Here is a 12976-nt window from a genome sequence, read left to right as displayed (position 1 = left end):
TGTTAGGACTGTTAAACTGAACACCAGCAGGTAATCATTTTGTGCTGATGGTACTAGTCCATTTCTCTTGTTATTGAGGATGGTACAATGCAGGAGGAACCAGCAACAGCCATAGTCCTGCAAATGTGGATGAATAGATGGGGGCTGAAGTCTGGGGTGCCAGAAACCCTAACAACACATCAAGGCTTGAACTTCATGTTGGACCTGATGATGAGTTGTGTCACATCATCCCCAGTCAAATGGAAGGATGGAGCGGGTTCATCAAAAGATTGGGAGGATGGTTAGTTATCATGTCAGCTCCCACCACACAGGCTGGGATAAATCTTTTGTGATGGGTGTGTGTGATTCAAAAGTATGCACCAGCATGGGGTTGTTGCCATTTGAGATAGTGCATGGTAAAAAGATGTTGTTGGCATTCAATATGATTAAGCAGGAAGGTAGCACATACAGAGAGTTTGTCTGAGAGCTTGCAAGAACTGTGAGAGACATTTGGCTTGCAAGAACTGTGAGAGACATTTGGAAAAGGGTCCAAAAAGCAAACATCAAGGCATTGGAGAGCCAAGAGGAGTAGTGAAGTACATGGGAACTTTACTTCAGAACAAGATGGACCATTTGGTGATGTTGAGTCCATATACTCTGAAAGGAAAAGCAAAGAAGTTTGTGACATGATACAAGGACCTGTAGCAAATGATTGAAATCATGCCACCTGTAAGTGTGAAGGTACAATTACCAATGAGATAAATAATAATACATGCCCAATGTTTATTACTTCTTAAGGATGTGACAGAATTGATCTCAGCAGGAGTACCAGCAGATCCAGTGAAGAGAGCGGAAAATGAACAATGGAACAGGGAGTAACAGGAGGAGGAGGACCATGTACCTCATGTATTTCATACTTTAAGGCCAAGGAGGCAGTGAATTTCTTTTTTACATTGTATTAAGATTCATGTGGCTTTTTAAGTAGCATTGGGTAGGATAGTATGTACAGTATATGTTAATGTAAGAATTATCTTTAATTATTGAGTGAGAGATATTGATTGGAAACAGCAGGCTTCTGGGGGGAGGGTAGATGATATGGTCCCTGACCTCAGGGTGAGGAAGTAATGGTGCTGTTTTTGGCAATACTGTATCTCTTTGCATGGGGCAGAGTAGAGGTGCTGCTAGATAATCACCTGGATGGGTGATTTTTGTTTTCCAGGCAGCAGACTGTGTATTGTCTAGTCACAGGTGGACACTAGGATTGGTATTTAATGTAGGGAAACTATGAAACAAAATAAGGAGATTGGGAGAGGGAATCTCAGGTACATGACACTAGCAAGCAGTAATGGAGTACTTATGAAGGTGTCAGAAGAGTACATGTTGCTCATAGGGTATAAGTGATTGAAGGAGCAATGCAAGACTTCGTGAGAGTGAAGCCACGAAAGTTGTTGTGGAAGAAAAGGGGACGGATAGATGCTGGAGACAGGCTACTCAAGATAACATTTGGAAAAGTGGATGAAAATGATGTGAGTGAGCTAAATAGGACAGCAGAAGCCATGAGAGAGTTGGCAGAAGGGAACAAAGTGACTGTAAAGTGGCATTCCAGACAGATTGCAAGTTTAGAGTGCAGCAAGCTGAACAACATATGCATTCTTCAACAACTAACTAGCAAAGTGATTATTCTACAGCATTAGTTAGTCCTCTAAACAGAAGTTTAGGGACAGTTCAAACACAAATTGAAGTATAGGATGTGAGACTAATGCTAACGGGACTTTTGTAATCACTAGGAAATAGTGTCTGGGATGCAAGAGTGGAGTTAATGAGGCTGCAGGAAGCCATTTGTCAGGCACTGTGTGGACAATTGAGTCTTGTCCTATTGTCACCTGAGAAAGATCTTAAGAGGCTGAGAAAGGTTTAGAAAGAAATTACTGCTGGAACTATACTGATAATAACAGAGCCTAACATTAAACTCTGCGCTTCTACTATCATGGAGTAACTGTAGAAGTGAGAACAGATAGTGCACAGTTGTACGAGGGCAGTTCAATAAGTAATGCAACACATTTTCTTTCTGAAACAGGGGTTGTTTTATTCAGCATTGAAATACACCAGGTTATTCCCCAATCTTTTAGCTACACAACACTATTTTTCAACGTAATCTCCATTCAATGCTACGGCCTTACGCCACCTTGAAATGAGGGCCTGTATGCCTGCACGGTACCATTCCACTGGTCGATGTCGGAGCCAACGTCGTACTGCATCAATAACTTCTTCATCATCCACGTAGTGCGTCCCAAGGATTGCGTCCTTCATTGGGCCAAACATATGGAAATCCGATGGTGCGAGATCGGGGCTGTAGGGTGCATGAGGAAGAACAGTCCACTGAAGTTTGGTGAGCTCCTCTCGGGTGCGAAGACTTGTGTGAGGTCTTGCTTTGTCATGAAGAAGGAGAAGTTCGTTCTGATTTTTGTGCCTACGAACACACTGAAGTCGTTTCTTCAATTTCTGAAGAGTAGCACAATACACTTCAGAGTTGATCGTTTGACCATGGGGAAGGACATTGAACAGAATAACCCCTTCAGCGTCCCAGAAGACTGTAACCATGACTTTACCGGCTGAGGGTATGGCTTTAAACTTTTTCTTGGTAGGGGAGTGGGTGTGGCGCCACTCCATTGATTGCCATTTTGTTTCAGGTTCGAAGTGATGAACCCATGTTTCATCGCCTGTAACAATCTTTGACAAGAAATTGTCACCCTCAGCCACATGACGAGCAAGCAATTCCGCACAGATGGTTCTCCTTTGCTCTTTATGGTGTTCGGTTAGGCAACGAGCGACCCAGCAGGAACAAACCTTTGAATATCCCAACTGGTGAACAATTGTGACAGCACTACCAACAGAGATGTCAAGTTGAGCACTGAGTTGTTTGATGGTGATCCGTCGATCATCTCGAACGAGTGTGTTCGCATGCTCCGCCATTGCAGGAGTCACAGCTGTGCACGGCCGGCCCGCACGCGGGAGATCAGACAGTCTTGCTTGACCTTGCGGCAATGATGACACATGCTTTGCCCAATGACTCACCATGCTTTTGTCCACTGCCAGATCACCGTAGACATTCTGCAAGCGCCTATGAATATCTGAGATGCCCTGGTTTTCCACCAAAAGAAACTCGATCACTGTCCGTTGTTTGCAACGCACATCCGTTACAGACACCATTTTAACAGCTCCGTACAGGGCTGCCACCTGTCGGAAGTCAATGAAACTATACGAGACAAAGCGGGAATGTTTGAAAATATTCCACAAGAAATTTCCGGTTTTTTCAACCAAAATTGGCCGAGAAAAAAAATGTGTTGCATTACTTATTGAACTGCCCTCGTATATGTTAGTGAAAGTACCAGTGGCAGACATATATGCATTGTTTAGGTGTTATATGCTACACACCCATTCCCTAAGGTTAGGAACAGCAGGGAAGTTTTTGCAAATAAGAGAGGGGCACCATATTACTGATAGCAGAAGATGGGGATCAGAATGCAGTAATGCCCAAGGGAGAACTACAAGAATGCCAAACAGGGTGGTCACATATGTCCTACTGTGAGATACAGACAGAAGGAAACTCATGTGTCTTTCAGTTATTCAGGGATAAAGGCAAGGGGTCAGTCATGCCAAAAGGAGGTGATGCAACCAAAGTCAAACTTCCAGCAAGTGGGCCTACTTAGGGTATAACTCGGTGTACAATGATGTAATCTTGGTGATGACATGTTATGAACAAGGGAAGCTCATGGGAGTGAGATGTATGGAGTTAAGAGGCATTGTGTTGTTATTTAATGGTATCATGTGTAATTTATGGGACCAACCTTTCATTTACCAGCTGCAATGATGGGAGTTACTGATGTAAATATAATGTAACCACAGCTATTTTGGCCAGATTAACCCTTAGAGATGTTTCCTAAATGAAACCTCACCTACCTAAATGATACCTGAGAACCAAGTCTAGTTCATTCTCAGAATCAGGTGATAACTGCACAGGAGGATCACATCACTGTGATGCAACTAATGCAGCACATTGAGCAGTATTGGGATGGTAGATGATGGGTAACCATGACCTTGAGTGTTGCAATTCCTAGCATAACAGAAACTTTGTTTTTGTTTTACATAGCTTTAATTTATTTGGGATGGTGAGCCTTTCAGCCACCCAATCTGTGGGTAATCCAGGTTCCAGTAGACTAGATCACCTGATTGTGAGATGGAGAGTACTTTCGTATAAACTGAATTTGTTACTCTTAAGGTGATTAGAAGCATGGAGAAAGCCATGTAAAGGGCAAAGATATACAATGGGCACAAATACAATAAGCAGTAGTAACAAAGTGATTTTCTCAGCTACTAGTCTATCACTGGGCCCCACCAGACCACCTCTCAGCCATCCCCCCCCCCCCCCTCCCTCCAGAGGCCACAACAGGGTGGTTCCAGAGGCCACACCACCCCCAACAGGAATTTGGGGTTACAAAGCTTTTTATGGCTTGAGAGGAGGAAGTGCGAGGAGGTTTGGCCCTGATACATTGTGTTTTGCAGGACTATATTGGTGAGAGCTATGGGCTGACAGAATTTGAACAGATAGAGATCATTATGGAAGGACGGGGTGTAGTCAGAGATGGGCAATTAAATGGTCAGATCACTTCAAGGGATCCTATAAGGTAGACAACAATTCAGGCACAGAATGTGGGACTGGGTTCTTACTATGTATAGGAAAAGATTTTGTGTTGCCACAGATGAAGGGAGCAAGGATCCTTATTGGTGGGAAAATACACGAAAAAATATGCAAAATTGCATAAAAATACATGGAATTATCACAAAAGAGTGAAGTGGAAGAAATATAGTGAAAAAAGATTAAGCCTGAGAAAGTGGAGCCTTTGGCGGAAAACAAAAACCTAATAAAATTGGTGTGGAAATGAGAAGAGTTCAAGAGAAAAAATGTAATAAAAGATGATAAAAGGTCAGTGGGTGTATATGTGTCAAAAAAGAGGGCATCTGGTGTAATTCAGTTGGGTGAGGTTGTAAGGTGTGTGCTTGAATAAGGGAAAAGGAGGAGAGGGCTTGTTAGGTATGGGGTGCAGTGCAGTATATGTGGCACAGGAAGATACAGGGAAACACCCAAAAATACATGAGGGTGAAGGGACATAGAGTATCAATCTGAAGCTCCAGGAATAATTATATCAAATATCTATAATTAAACAATAGACTTGATCGCAAATTTCTTTTAATTGGAGTGACCAGTTTCAATCCTTAGGGATCAATTTAGTGTCATGAATCAGTGCAGCTTGCTCCATGCTAGTCCACCTGCCATTCTGGAGTCTGAAGATGATCCTTAAGGATTGAAACTGGTCACTCCAATTAAAAGAAATTTGTGATCAAGACTGTTGTTTAATTATATGTATTTAATTATATTATATAAGATTGCTGATAATATTTTCAAAAATTTTATAATTATATCAGTTAGAAGGAGAGATTAGAAAGAGTTAAGCAGAATAAAACAATAGAAAGTTTGGGATGGAATAAGAACACTATGGAAAGGAGAGATTGCTACACTCCACAAAGAGCAGGCATTAAGTTGCAGACAGACACAATGAAAAAGAATGCTAGTAATATATCAGTTTTTCAACAAAGTCAGCCTGAACATCAAATTAGCCATCTCCAGGCCTCCTTCCACAATGATGTCTCTGCCTCCTTCCACAATGATGTCTATCTGTTAAAATACCACTAGTACATAGCCCTCACTGACATAGTCCTGCAAAACAATATGAATGGTGCCTAAACCTCTTTGTAATAGCTCCTCTCCAACCATAAAATTCTCCTGAATAGCAATCCCAAGTTCCTGCATCCAATCTCCCAGATTAAAACTCTTGCACTCCAGGAACTAGAACAGCATGCACAACTCCACATCAAAAAACTTTCCAATCCATTCACCTCCTACATCCACCTTGGACTATCACTATCCATTATCACTGCAATAACTAGTAGTTAGTTTCATGTCCCATAGATAATTTGAACTATTCTTTTATGAAGATTATGTGGAACAAGTCAGTTTTACTGGATATGTATAGGTGATTAGTGTTAATACTGATGAAGCCATTATTCTTTTAGTCCTACTCATGCAACTAAACTTAAAAACTAGGAAGTTTTTCCTTCTTTTTCTTCTTCTTCTTTCTTCCAGGCTACTAGGTTTTAGATAAAAATTCATCCTTGGAATAGCAGGAGTTAAATAATTTAGGTTAGATTTAAAACTAGCATTGCTACCTGTCAGGCACTTTATAGTACTGAGCAAATGACAAAAAAATTTTGTTGCTGGATATCGAAATCCTTTCTGAGCCACTGACAGATTTAATAACTGGTAATAAAGGTTAGTGTTGTAACTATGAATATTACTATTCTTCTCAAACTGTGAAGTATAATTTATCATGAATTTCATTGATGACTATGTGTATTGTGGTAGTCTGTACAAATGGCCCACCTCGTTGAAGAGGTACCTGCAAGAGGACTGTCAGTGAACACCATACAGTATTATTACTGCTCACTTTTGAGTAATTTGCACTTTCTTTTTAACAGTTAAAACTCCATCCAAACAGGCCTTGGAAGACCCAATGGTACTGAGTGATCATGATGACATCTTCAGCTGATAGGCATCACTGGAAGCGAATATGGAGGGGCATGTGATCAGGCACACAACTCTTCCAGCTGTCCTTGGTTTTCATGAATAGAGCCACTACTTCACAGTCAAGTAGCTCCTCAATTGGCCTCAGAAGGGCTGAATGCACCCTGCTTGCCAACAGTGCTCATCAGACCCAAGTGGTCACCCATCCAAGCACTAGCCAAGCCCAACAGTGCTTAACTTCGATGGTCTGATGGGAACCAATGTTACCATTGTGGCAAGGCTGTTGGGGTTCTAACAGTTGAGTTACCCCATAAAATTATTCCATGAGAAATTACAGAGCATAAATATGCATAATATGTCAGGAGGTTAATTCATTTGTTTCCAAGACTAGCAATTATATCAACAGGAAAAGCAGCTGAACTTATTGTTTGAAAACTCAGTAATATGCTTCTTCCAGTTCAAGTTTTCATCAAGATGTACACCCACAAATTTGGAGCATTTAACCCTATTTACATACTCCTGTTCATGTGCTATATCAATTGCTGGTATAACTCTGTTGTACAGTATTGAATATAATCTGTTTTCTCAAAATTTAGAGGTAGGCCATTTTTAGAGAACCACTTAACAATTGTTTGTAAAACTTCATTTACTGTCTCTTCTGTTGCTTTCTCTCTTATGGGATTAATTATAACTCTAGTTTTGTCCGCAAAGAGTATCAATTCTTCAAATAACTTATGGGTTTGCTGCCGGGTGACATCATCGACCACCGCCGATATTTCAACAGGAGCACACCCTGCCATTCTCAAGGCACAACTGCAAGGAGGAAGCAATGTGCAAGGGAATTTTGTTGTGACAGTGCCATGACATTCAAAAGTGCCGCTACGTTAGTATGCGAACACGGCGATAGAGGCGTTCCGCAGCTCGGCCGAGCGCGGGAGCGCCACCTGGCTATAACGGCACCGGCCGCATGTCACGGCACGGCAGTCGAATGACGGATACGGAGTTAGTCATATGTAACCCACTAGTGTTTCTACTTTAGCAGATCCACGCAAATTATTAGTGATTAAAGGTTATAACATTTTGGCGACGAGGTCGGATATTTTTTTCCTGCGTTGTGGACTTGGGTGTTCGTGTTGGGGCAGACATGGAACAGCTTCTGCAAGCGCTCATTGAGCAACAAACACAGCTGACGGCTGCTATTCAGGCCCAACAACCACAGCTGACAGCTGTTATTCAGGTGTTGTCGACGTCGCTTACTCATCGTCTGTCTTCCTCTTCTCCGCCTCCGTTCCCTCCTTACGACGAGGCCGCTGAAGACTGGGAGGATTATGAGAAGCGTTTGCGACAACACTTCTTGGCTTTCGGCGTTGTCGACGCTCCTATGTGTAAGTCGTTATTTCTATCTTGGATTTCCCCACGGATCTATCAGCTGCTATCTCAGTTAGCCCCTCTGCGGGAACCTGCCTCTCTGTCCTTCCAAGAAATGTGTGAATTATTGTCTAACTATTACCGAAAAAACACCCACGTCATTGCCGCCCGCGTGGCATTCTACCGGTGTCGTAAACAGCCCCATCAATCTTACCGGGCTAGGGCGGCGGAACTACACGATCTGAGTCGGAAATGTCAGTTTGTCATGGACACTCATCATGAGTCTTATGCTGATTCAATGGTTAGGGACGCTATTCTACAGCTGGCTCCTGATAAAGAAAATTGGCAACGTGCCTTACAATTGCCAAACCGATCGTTGTTGGAAGTTCTCAGCATCGCTCAATCTTTTGAAGTGTCTCATGCTGCTGGTGCGCAAATAGACGCGTGGTGTGATGTAGGCGTTGTACAAACCACTTTTGACACGGACAATTTGCCTGTTTCACAGGGAAACGACGATGTGGCGGCAGTGCACTCACGTCAACAACGTCGTGTTGGGCCGCCACGCTCGCAGCGAAAACAGCAACCACAGAAGCAGGTTCGTTCCGCACTTCCTTCTTGTCCACGTTGTTTCGTACAGCATGACTGGGCCGCGTGTCCAAAATGTTGGGCCACGTGTAATTCATGTAGGAAAAAAGGCCACATTGCTTCTGTGTGTCAGTCCCCTAAAGTTCCTGTCGAGGAGGACGAGGCATCGGACATGGATGTTAACTGTGTGCTTTCTCAAACAAATAAGTTGTTTGTTACTGTTCGTGTTCTGGATAAAGACATTCGCATGCAAGTGGACACTGGCTCTGCAGTAACTCTCATTAATTCTCGCACGTACACTCCTGGAAATGGAAAAAAGAACACATTGACACCGGTGTGTCAGACCCACCATACTTGCTCCGGACACTGCGAGAGGGCTGTACAAGCAATGATCACACGCACGGCACAGCAGACACACCAGGAACCGCAGTGTTGGCCGTCGAATGGCGCTAGCTGCGCAGCATTTGTGCACCGCCGCCGTCAGTGTCAGCCAGTTTGCCATGGCATACGGAGCTCCATCGCAGTCTTTAACACTGGTAGCATGCCGCGACAGCGTGGAAGTGAACCGTATGTGCAGTTGACGGACTTTGAGCGAGGGCGTATAGTGGGCATGCGGGAGGCCAGGTGGACGTACCACCGAATTGCTCAACACGTGGGGCGTGAGGTCTCCACAGTACATCGATGTTGTCGCCAGTGGTCGGCGGAAGGTGCACGTGCCCGTCGACCTGGGACCGGACCGCAGCGACGCACGGATGCACGCCAAGACCGTAGGATCCTACGCAGTGCCGTAGGGGACCGCACCGCCACTTCCCAGCAAATTAGGGACACTGTTGCTCCTGGGGTATCGGCGAGGACCATTCGCAACCGTCTCCATGAAGCTGGGCTACAGTCCTGCACACCGTTAGGCCGTCTTCCGCTCACGCCCCAACATCGTGCAGCCCGCCTCCAGTGGTGTCGCGACAGGTGTGAATGGAGGGACAAATGGAGACATGTCGTCTTCAGCGATGAGAGTCGCTTCTGCCTTGGTGCCAATGATGGTCGTATGCATGTTTGGCGCCGTGCAGGTGAGCGCCACAATCAGGACTGCATACGACCGAGGCACACAGGGCCAACACCCGGCATCATGGTGTGGGGAGCAATCTCCTACACTGGCCGTACACCACTGGTGATCCTCGAGGGGACACTGAATAGTGCACGGTACATCCAAACCGTCATCGAACCCATCGTTCTACCATTCCTAGACCGGCAAGGGAACTTGCTGTTCCAACAGGACAATGCACGTCCGCATGTATCCCGTGCCACCCAACGTGCTCTAGAAGGTGTAAGTCAACTACCCTGGCCAGCAAGATCTCCGGATCTGTCCCCCATTGAGCATGTTTGGGACTGGATGAAGCGTCGTCTCACGCGGTCTGCACGTCCAGCACGAACGCTGGTCCAACTGAGGTGCCAGGTGGAAATGGCATGGCAAGCCGTTCCACAGGACTACATCCAGCATCTCTACGATCGTCTCCATGGGAGAATAGCAGCCTGCATTGCTGCGAAAGGTGGATATACACTGTACTAGTGCCGACATTGTGCATGCTCTGTTGCCTGTGTCTATGTGCCTGTGGTTCTGTCAGTGTGATCATGTGATGTATCTGACCCCAGGAATGTGTCAATAAAGTTTCCCCTTCCTGGGACAATGAATTCACGGTGTTCTTATTTCAATTTCCAGGAGTGTATTTGGAGTTGGGCTCTCCTCCCTTGTCTCCAGTTACGCGAAATCTACGAACTTATAATAAGCAGAAAATTCCTATCGTTGGCCAGTTTGATGCTTCCACTGCCTACAAGTCTGTTGTTAGGCCCCTCACGTTTTATGTGGTGGATCATGCGGGCACTGAAAACCTGTTCGGTTATGATGCTTTCCAGTTGTTTGGGTTCTACATTGATGATGATGTGCACCTCATATCTGAGGATATTCCGTATCAACAGCTGGATGGCTTGTGTTCTGAATTCTCGTCTGTGTTCTCTGCTGGTCTGGGTCATGCCAAGGATTTTGAAGCCCACATTACTCTTAAACCTACAGCTCGCCCTAAATGGATTCCAGGGTTGGTCCAGGCTCTTCGCGGCCGCCGGCTTTGTGACATACGTACGGACGACGGCATGGTTGTTCGCCACTACGACCAGATGCGCCCACGAGTGGTGACCACGCCGGTGCCACCGCCCCTTCTTTTGTCTCCACCAGCCCGAGAAGCCAGTCCTGTCGCTGCTGCCGATCTTCCGGGTGTGTTGCTGCAGCCGACGTCGCTGCCGCTTCCGAGTACGCCGGAACCGGCCCCAGTTGCGACGCCGCCTTCTCCGGGACCCATCTCACTGGAGCACACCCCCAGGTCCACGACACCTATGGATGCTGCTCCGGAGTTTTCACCCATCATCTCGTCCAGGAGGCACGTTCCACGCGCAAGCTTCCATCCTGGACATTTTCGACCATACTCTCGTGTTTCTTCGCGGGATCTTCTCAGGGCCTCCCAAGAGGCCATGGATGTCTCCGCACTGTCCGTGTCTCCAAGGAAGTGAGTGTTTTTTTTTTCTAGGGGGGAAAAGTGTTGTGACAGTGCCACGACATTCAAAAGTGCCGCTACGTTAGTACGAGAACACGGCGATAGAGGCGCTCCGCAGCTCGGCCGAGCGCAGGAGCGCCACCTGGCTATGAACGGCACCGGCCACATGTCACGGCATGGCAGTCGAATGACGGATACAGAGTTAGTCGTATGTAACCCGCTAGTGTTTCTACTTTTGCAGATCCACGCAAATTATTAGTGATTAAAGGTTATAACAAATTTAATACCTCAGTTCACAGAGGAGAAACAATCAAGATACCACAACATAGAACAAGTAACCACAGCAGATGCTGATTAATAGTCACTATCAATATTTCTGATGTTGGTTATCTTTGGTTGTGTGTTGACTCTGTGGTTACTTGTTCTGTGTTGTGGTATCTTCCTTGTTTCTCCTCTGTGAACTGAGGTATTAAATTCCCTTGTACATTTCTTCCTCCTTGCAGTTGTGCCTTGAGAATGGCAGGGTGTGCTGCTGTCAAAATATCGGCGGGGGTCAACAACGTCACCCGGCAGGAAACCTGTAAGTTATTTGAACATTCAATTTCCTGGGAAAAGTTAAGGTCTCACAGTATCAATTCTGTTTGTTGAATGTTCACTGGTAGGTCATCCACATATATAAGAAATAGGAGTGGACCCAAAATTGGAAACTGTGAGTCTCCTCATAGCTGCTAAAACTTGCCTTGCAGACCTTCTGCATTTACTTCACCCCTCAGAAACTCCTTTCTGCTGCCTACAAAACACAAAACCTGAAGAGATCCACAACACAGGCATGAATCTGTGCTCCAGAAGTCTCAGTCTCACAGAAGTATCATTCATACCTTTTATCCCACTTCCAAATTCATTCATGTTGGGCTTATAAATGAACTTCTCTCCTTCTCCCAGTTCTCACAGTGGAAACAATTTTTCACTATTTTTCAGCACTAACCCTACCAATCAGACTCAATCTAAAACCCATACTGAAGTGTGTCTGAAAGCTTATTTCTCCATCCAAACATGACTCAGTCACATAGCTCCCAAAACACCTTCTGCTAATTTTCCATAATTTCCTAACCTTACACTTCACCACACCATCTTTACTCAAATCCCTCAACATGAAAACAAACCTCAAATCCACAGAAAGAACAGCAATCCACCACTTAAAAACTAATCCCAACCTTATAAACCTACCTGCCGACAAAGTCTCCACCAATCTGGTTATGAACTGCAGGAATTACCAAGCAGATGGACTTCACCAGTTATCAGATACATGCACCTACAAGCCCTACCATAATAACCCCATTCCAGAAATACAGCTGGATCTCCTTAAATCCTTAGGACTTCCCCATAACCTCTCCCCTAAGTCTATCTCATCCCTCACCACACAATGTGCCTTACTTTAATTACTGCTTCACAGCCTGTGCCATATGTATTTCTCCCCATCAACACCAGTTTTTTAAATTGTGCAGGTGGGAGCTCTCCCTACAACATATTCTTCAGTCCCATGATGCCCCTGACTCAACCTTTGCAAGTTCCCATACTCCACATACCTATCCCCTTCCTAGCTCCCACTCCAGTACTACACATGCCTTCTATCCCACCAGTACACCTGCACTGTGTTTTCCAGTTTTCTATTTCTCTCCTCTACTTGTCTCTCTACCCCTTCACCCCCACCCTCCAATCACCCCACCCCAGCCTACCCAACCCATTTTACACCTAGCAGTCTTACCATATCCCCACAAGTCCCTGCACACTCTCACAGGCAGCTCTAGCACCTTCACCCACCCATAACATGCTAACCCTCCTCCCTCGCCCCCCATGCACCCCA

The 12976-nt window shown here is 45.2% G+C and overlaps 1 protein-coding gene across 1 annotated transcript in view; it reads right to left on the bottom strand.

The window, feature by feature from the left end:
* LOC126260131 (alpha-aminoadipic semialdehyde dehydrogenase-like) overlaps positions 1-12976 on the bottom strand; it is a 138521-nt gene that overhangs the window by 100622 nt on the left and 24923 nt on the right. The gene's annotated exons all lie outside the window — the stretch shown is intronic.

Source organism: Schistocerca nitens, chromosome 5 (genome assembly GCF_023898315.1).
Source record: "Schistocerca nitens isolate TAMUIC-IGC-003100 chromosome 5, iqSchNite1.1, whole genome shotgun sequence".
Classification (NCBI taxonomy): domain Eukaryota; kingdom Metazoa; phylum Arthropoda; class Insecta; order Orthoptera; family Acrididae; genus Schistocerca; species Schistocerca nitens.
This window is presented reverse-complemented; position numbering and strand designations above follow the sequence as displayed.